The sequence below is a fragment of the Hylobates moloch genome, unplaced genomic scaffold (assembly GCF_009828535.3).
Source record: "Hylobates moloch isolate HMO894 unplaced genomic scaffold, HMol_V3 SCAFFOLD_7, whole genome shotgun sequence".
Lineage (NCBI taxonomy): Eukaryota > Metazoa > Chordata > Mammalia > Primates > Hylobatidae > Hylobates > Hylobates moloch.
The window spans coordinates 50,172,899-50,181,711 of NW_026652282.1; positions in this window are offsets into that span (position 1 = coordinate 50,172,899).

An 8,813-nucleotide genomic window follows, 5' to 3' on the forward strand; every position below is an offset into this window, starting at 1 on the left:
GCACTCCATCCAGCCTGGGCGACAGAGCGAGACTCCGTCTCAAAAAAAAAAAAAAAAAAAAAGTGGTGAAAGCACCATGGAATACTACACAGCCACAAAAAAGAATAAAATCATGCCCTTTTCAGTATCATGGATGCAGCTGAAGGCTATTATCCTACGTGAATGAATGCAGGAACAGAAAATCAAATACTGCATGTTCTCACTTATAAATGGGAGGCAAAAAATGGGTGCATATGGGCATAAAGATGTAAATAATAGACACTAGGATTTCCAAAAAGAGGGAGGAAGAGAGGAATGATTGAAAAACTACCTATTGGGTACTGTGTTAGCTATTTGGGTGATGGGTTCAGTAGAAGCCCAAACCCCAGCATTATGCAGTGTATTTATGTAACAAGCCCACACATGTACCCCATGAAACTAATTTTTTTGTGTGTGGTAAAAGCAGTCATTTTGTCTTGTTCCAGGTCATAGACAAAAGGCTTTCAGGTTTTTTTCTCATTTAATATGATGCTAGCTGTGTTTGTCATATATGACCTTTATTCTTTTGAGATGTGCTCCTTCTATATCCATTTTGTTGAGAGTTTTTTTCATGAAATGATGTTAAATTTCATTGATGTTTTTTGGCATCTATTGAAATGCCCATATGGTTTTGGTATTTTATTCTATTTATGTGATATATCACATTTATTGATTTGTGTGTGTTGAATCATCATTGCATCCCTAAGATTAATCCTACTTGATCATGTGAATGATCTTTGAAATTTGTTGTTGGATTCAGTTGAGGATTTTTGCATGTATATTTATTGGTAATATTGGCCTATAATTTTCTTTTTTGGGGTGTCTTTGGTTATGGTATCTGAATAAGGCTGGCCTTCCAGAATGAGTTTGGAAGCATTCCCTCCTATTTGATTTTTTGGAATGGTTTGAGTAGGATTTGTATTAGTTCTTCCTTAAATTTTTGGTAGAATTCAGCAGTGCAGCCACAAGATCATGGGCTTTTCATTGATGGGAGATATTTTATTACCATTGCTATCTCATTACCTACTATTGGTCCGTTCAGGTTTTCTATTTCTTTATGGTTCAATCTTGGTAGGTTGTATGTGTCTAGGAATTTACCCATTTCTTCTAGGTTTTTAAATTTATTGGCACTGCTTGTAATCATATGTAACGATTTTTTTTATTTTCTGTGTTATTACTTGTAATGTCTCATTTTTCTTTTTCTTTTTTTTTAATGTTACTTTAACTTCCAGGATACAACTGCAGAACGTGTAGGTTTATTACATAGGTATATGTGTGTCATGGTGGTTTGCTGTACTTGTCAACCCATCATCTAGGTTTTAAGTTCCACATGCATTAGCTATTTGTCCTAATGCTCTCCCTTTCCTTGCTCCCCACACCCCGGTCTAATTTTTCATCTGTCATTTTATTTATTTGAGTCTTCTCTTAATCTAGCTGAAGGTTTGTAGATTTTTGTCATGTTTTCAAAAAGCCAGCTTTTTGTTTAATTGATCTTTTGAATTGTCTTTCAGTTTCAATTTTATTTCTGCTCTGATTTTTATTATTTCTTTCCTTCTACTAATTCAAGGTTTGATTTGTTCTTGATTTTCTACTTTAAGGTGCATTTTTAGGTTGTTCATTTGAAGTTTTTATGCTTTTTTGACTTAGGCATTTATTGCTACAATCTTTCCTCTTAGTATTGCTTTTGCTGTGTCCTATAGGTTTTGGTATGTTGTGCTTTCATTTTCATTTGTTTCAAGAAACTTTAAAAATTTCCTTCTTAATTTCTTCCTTGACCCATTAGTCATTGAGGAGCATGTTGTTTAATATTCATGTATTTGTATAGTTTTCACATTCTGGTTATTTATTCCTATTGTTTTATTCCATTGTAGTTAGAAAAGATACTTGATATAATTTTAATTTTTTAAAAATTTGTTGAGATTTATTCTGTGGCCTAACATAGGGACTGTCTTGGAGAATGTTCCATGTGCTGAGGAGAAGAATGTGTATTCTGCTCCTTTTGGATGAAATGCTTTATGAGTGTGTAATAGGTCCTCCAAGTTTATGGTGCAGATTAAGTCTGACATTTCTATGTTAATTTTTTTGTCTAGATGATCTTTACCATGTTGAAAGTGGGGTGTTATAGTCCACACTTGTTATCGTTTTGTGATCTACCTCTCTCTTTAGTTGTACTAATATTTTTAAATATATCGCTATGCACTGGTGCTGGGTACATATATATTTACAATTATTATATCCTCTGCTGAATTGACCCCTTTATCATTATATAATGACCTTCTTTGTTTCTTTTTACAGTTTTTGGCTTGACATCTACTTTATCTGATATAAGTATAGTTATTCCTACTCTTTTTTGGTTTCCATTTGCATAGAATATCTTTTTTCCATTCCTTAATTTTAGGTCTGTTGTATGTCTTTATCAGTAAAATTAGTTTTTTGTACACAGAATCTACTTTGGGTCTTAGTTTTTGATTCATTCAGCCACTCTAGGTCTTTTGAGTAGATCATTTATTCCATTTACTGCCAATATTACTATGGATAGGTAAGGACTTACAACTTTCATTGTGTTATTTGCTTCCTGCTTGTTTTCTAAGTCCTTTTTTTCTTTATTTCTGTCCTTCTTTGTGTATAAGTGATTTTTTTCTGGTAGTATATCTTAATTCCTTGCTTTATATTTTTTTGTATATTTGTTACAGGCTTTTGCTTCATGGATACAAGGAGACTTGCAAGACTATTCTAACGAATTGTTTTAAACTAAAGACAACTCTGATGATGATGGAGAAAAAACGAGAAAACTGAAAAAATGCTACCCTTTAACTCCATCCCCCCTTATGACTTTTTGTTGTTTCTATATATCTTTTTATATTGTCTGTCTCTTAAAATTGCTTGTATTATTATTATTATTATTATTATTATTATTGAGATAGGATCTCACTCTATCACCCAAGTTGGAGTACAGTGACATAATCTTGGCTCACTGCAACCTCTGCCCCCCAGGCTCAAGTGATCCTTTTACCTCAGCCTCCTGAGTAGCTAGAACCATAGGAATGCACCACCATGCTAAGCTTTTTTTTTTGTATTTTTGGTAGAGAGGGGGTTTCTCCATGTTGCCTGGGCTGGTCTTGAACTCCTGACCTCAGGTGATTGACTCATCTTGGTTTCCCAAAATGCTGGGATTATAGGCATAAGCTACCATGCCTAGCCTGTTATTATTTTTGATAGCTTTGTCTTTTTGTCTTCACAGTAAAGATATAAGTGGTTTATATACAAGTACAGTACTATAATATTCCAAATTTGTCTATGTGTCTACATTTATCAGTGAGTCTTAGATCTCCAGATGATTTCTTGCCTTTTTGTGTCATTTCCTTTCAGACTGAAGAACACAGTATTACTTGAAAGACAGATCTGGTGATGAATTTCATCAGCTTTTCTCTGTGAAAGTCTATCTGTACTTCATGTTTTAAGGATAACTTTGCTGGATATTCTCAAGTTAAAGATAACTTTGCTGGCAGTATTCTCAGCTTTCAGTTTTTTCCTTCTGCACTTTCAATATGTCATACTATTCTTTACTGGCTTGTAAGGTTTCTGCTAAGAAGTCTGCTGACAGATGTATCAGAGGTCCTTTACATGTTATTTGGTTTTTTTCTTTTGCCGACTTTAGGATCCTTTATTTGTCCTTGACCTTTGTGAGCTTGATTATTATATGCCTTGCAGTCATCTTATTTAGTTTGAGTGTTCTTGGTGTTCTTTAACATTCTTGTATTTGGATATTTATATTTTTTCTCGAGGTTTGAAACATTTTTTGTTATTATTTATTTGAATAAACATTCTACCCTGATCTCTCTACATCCTCTTTGAAGCAAGTAACTCTGTGTTTTTTTTCCCCCCACTTGAGGCAATTTTCTGGATCTCATAAGCACACTTCATTTTTTTTTAATAATTTTTAAAATTTCCATTGGTTTTTGGGGGAACAGGTGGTATTTGGTTACATGAGTAAGTTCTTTAGTGGTGATCTGTGAGATTTTGGTGCACCTATCACCAGAGCAGTATACACTGAACCCAATTTTCAGTCGTTTATCCCTCAGCCCTCCCTCTCATCCTTTCCAAGGGTTCCCAAAGTCCGTTGTATCATTCTGATGCCTTTGCATCCTCAGAGCTTAGCTCCCACTTATGAGTGAGAACATACAATGTTTGGTTTTTTATTCCTGAGTTACTTCACTTAGAATGATAGTCTCCAATTCCATCCAGGTTGCTGCAAATGCCGTTAATTCATTCCTTTTTATGACTGAGTAGTATTCCACTATATATATTCCACTATATATATATATTCTACTATATATATGTATGTATATGTATGTGTGTATACACACACACACACACACACACACACACACACCACAATTTCTTTATCCACTCATTGATTGATGAACATTTGGGCTGGTTCCACATTTTTGCAATTGCGAATCGTGCTGCTATAAACATGCATGTGCAGACATCTTTTTTGTGTAATGACTTTTTCTCTGGGTAGGTACCCAGTAGTGGGATTGCTGGATCAAATGTTAGTTCTACTTTTAGTTCCCTAAGGAATCTCCACACTGTTTTTTCTAGTGGTTGTACTAGTTTACATTCCCACCAGCAGTGTAGAAGTGTTCCCTTTTCACCACATCCATGCCAGCATCTATTAGTTTTTGATTTTTTGATTATGACCATTCTTTGGGGGCGGGGGGGTAAGGTGGTATTACATTGTGGTTTTGTTTAGCATTTCCCTGATCATTGGTGATGTTGATCATTTTTTGTTTGTTGGCCATTTGTATGTCTTCTTTTGAGAATTGTGTATTTATGTCCTTACCCCGCTTTTTGATGAGATTATTTGTTTTTTCTTGCTAATTTGTTTGAGTTCCCAGGAGATTCCGGATATTAGTCCTCTGTTGGATGGATAGATTGCAAAGATTTTCTCCCAATCTGTGCATTGCCTGTTTACTCTGATGACTGTTCCTTTTGTTGTGCAGAAGCATTTTAGTTTAATTAAGTCCCACTTATTTATCTTTGTTTTAGTTGCATTCACTTTTGGGTTCTTGGTCATGAAGTCTTTGCCTAAGCCAATGTCTAGAAGGATTTCTCCAATGTTATCTTCTGTAATTTTTGCAGTTTCAGGTCTTGGATTTAAGTCCTTGATACACCTTGACTTGATTTTTGTATAAAGTGAGAGATGAGGATCTAGTTTCATTCTCCTACATGTGGCTTGCCAATTATGCCAGCACCATTTGTTGAATAGGCTGTCCTTTCCCCATTTTATGTTTTTGTTTGCTTTGTTGAAGATCAGTTGGCTGTAGGCATTTGGGTTTATTTCTGGGTTCTCTATTCTGTTCCATTGGTCTATGTGCCTGTTTTTATACCAGTATCATGCTGTTTTGGTGACTATGGCCTTATAGTGTAGTTTGAAGTTGGGTAATGTGGTGTCTCCAGATTTTTTTTTTTTTTTGCTTAGTCTTCTTTTGGTTATGCAGGCTCTTTTTTTGGTTCCATATGAATTTTAGGGTTGTTTTTTCTAGTTCTGTGAAGAATGATGGTGTCGTTTTGATGATAATTGCATTACATTTGTAGGTTGCTTTTGACAGTATGGTCTTTTTCACAATATTGATTTTCCCCATCCATGAGGATGGGATGTGTTTCCATTTGTTTGTGTTATCTGTGACTTTTTTCAGCAGTGTTTTGTAGTTTTCCTTGTAAAGGTCTTTCACCCCCTTAGTTATGTATATTTGTAAGTATTTTATTTACTTTGTGGCTATTGTGAAAGGGATTGAGTTCTTGATTTGATTCTCAGCTTGGTCACTGTTGGTGTATAGCAGAGCTACTGATTTGTGTACATTAATTTTGTATCCTGAAACTTTGCTGAATTCATTTATCAGTTCTTGGAGCTTTTTGAAAGTTTTTAGGGTTTTCTAGGTATCTGATCATATCATCAGCAAATAGTGGCAGTTTGACTCCCTCTTTACCAATATGGATGGCATTTATTTCTTTGTCTTGTCTGATTGCTCTTGCTAGGACTTCCAGTACTATGTTGAACAGAAGTGGTGAGAGTGGGCATCCTTGTCTTGTTCCAGTTCTCAGAGGAAATGCTTTCAACTTTTCCCCATTCAGTATAATGTTGGCTGTGTGTTTGCCATAGATGGCTTTTATTACATTCAGGTAGGTCTCTTGTATGCTGATTTTGCTGAGGATTTCCATCATAAAGCGCTGCTGGCTTTTGTCAAATGCTTTTTCTTCATCTATTGAGATAATCATGTGATTTTTGTTTTTAATTCTGTTTATGGGGTGTATCACATTTATTGACTTGCTTATGCTAAACCATCCTTGCTTCCCTAGTATGAAGCCCACTTGATCATGGTGGATTATGTTTTTGATATGCTGTTGGACTTGGTTAGCTAGCATTTTGTTAAGGATTTTTGCATCTATATTAATCAGGGATATTGGTCTGCAGTTTCCTCTCTTGGTTATGTCTTTTCCTGGTTTTTGGGTTAGGGTGATACTCACTTCACAGAATGATTTAGGAAGTATTCTCTCTTTCTCTATCTTGTGGAATAGTGTCAATAGGATTGGTACCTATGTTCTTTCAATGTCTGATAGAATTCAGCTGTGAATTTGTCCCATCCTGAACTTTTTTTCTTGTTGGTAATTTTCAAATTGCCATTTCAATCTTGCTGCTTGTTATTGGTCTGTTCAGGGTTTCTAATTCTTCCTGATTTAAGCTACAAGGGTTATATCTTTTCAGGCATTTATTCATCTCCTCTAGGTTTTCTAGTTTATGCGCAAGTTCATAGCAGCCTTGAATGATCTTTGGTATTTCTGTGGTGTCGGTTGTAATATCCCCCATTTCATTTCTAATTGAGCTTATTTGGATATTCTCTCTTCTTTTCTGGGTTAATGTTGCCAGTGGTTTATCAGTTTTATTTATCTTTTAAAAGAACCAGCTTTTTGTTTCATTTTTCTTTTGTAATGTTTTGTTTAATTCAATTACATTTCATTCTGCTCTGATCTTGGTTATTTCTTTTCTTCTGCTGTGTTTGGTTTGGTTTGTTTTTGTTTCTCTAGTTCCTTGAGGTGTGACCTTAGGAACATTGTCTATTTGTGCTCTTTCACACTTTTTGACGTAGTTTAATGCTATCAACTTTCCTCTTAGCACCACTTTTGCTGTATCCCAGAAATTCATAGGTTCTTTCACTATTATCATTCAGTTCACAGAATATTTTAATTTTCATCTTGATTTCATTGTTTACCCAATGATCTTTCAGGAGCAGGTTATTTGATTTCCATATATTTTCATGGTTTTGAAGATTTCTTTTGGAGTTGATTTCTAGTTTTATTCCACTCTAGTCTGAGAGAGTACTTGATGTAATTTCAATTTTTAAGAATTTGTTGAGACTTCTTTTGTGGCCTACCATATAGCCTATTATATAGAATTTTCCATGTGCTAATGAATAGAATGTATATTTTGCAGTTGTTGGGTAGAATGTTTCGTAAATATCTGTTAAGTCCGTTTGCTCCAGGATATAGTTTAAGTCCATTATTTCTCTGCTGACCTCTGTCTTGATGACCTGTCTAGTGCTGTCAGTGGACTTTTGAAATCTCCCACTATTATTGTCTTGCTGTCTATCTTATTTTTAAGGTCTGGTAGTAATTATTTTATAAATATGGAAGCTCCAGTGTTAGGTGCATATATATTTAGGATTGTGATATTTCCCTGTTGCTCAAGGCCTTTTATTATTATATAATGTCCCTGTTTGTCTTTTTAAACTGCTCTTGATTTAAAGTTTGTTTTCTCTGTTATAAGAATAGCTACACCTGCTTGCTTTTGGTGTCTATTTGCATAGAATATCTTTTTCCATGCCTTTATCTTAAGTTTATGTGAGTCCTTGTGTGTTAGGTGAGTCTCTTGAAGGCAGCAGATACTTGCTTGGTGAATTCTTATTCATTCTGCAATTCTGTATCTTTGAAGTGGAACATTTAGGCCATTTATATTCAACGTTAGTATTGAGATGTGAGATACTATTCCATTCATTGTATTATTTGTTGCCTGTATACCTTTTTTAAATTGTATTTTAATTTTATGGGTTCTGTGAGATTTATGCTTTAAAGTGGTTTTGTTTTGATGTGTTTCCAGGATTGTTTCAAGATTTCAGTCTCCCCTTAGTAGTTCTTGTAGTGCTGTCTTGGTATTGGCAAATTCTCTCAGCATTTGTTTGTCTAAAAAACAGTGTCTTTTCTTCAATTATGAATCTTAGTTTTGCTGGATACAAAATTCTTGGCTTATAATTGTTTTGTTTAATGAGGCTGAAGATCGGGCCCCAATTCCTTCTAGCTCTTAGGGTTTCTGCTGAGAAATTTTCTGTTAATCTGTTTTCCTTTATAGGTTACCTTGTACTTTTGCCTCACAACTCTTAAGATTCTTACCTTTGTCTTGACCTCAGATAACCTGATGACAATTTGCCTAGGCAATGATCTTTTTGAGATGAATTTCCCAGGTGTTCTTTTAGCTTCTTGTATTTGGATGTCTAGGTCTCTAGCAATGCCAGGGATGTTTTACTTGAATATTCCCCCAAATATGTTTTCCAAACTTTTAGATTTCTCTTCTTCCTGAGGAACTCCAATTATTCTTAGGTTGGGTTGTTTAAGATAATCCCAAACTTCTTGGAAGCTTTGTTCATTTAAAAATTTTTCTTCTTTGTCCTTGTTGGATTGAATTAAAGCAAAACCTTGTCTTTGAGCTCTGAAGTTCCTTCTTCTGCTTGTTCTATTTT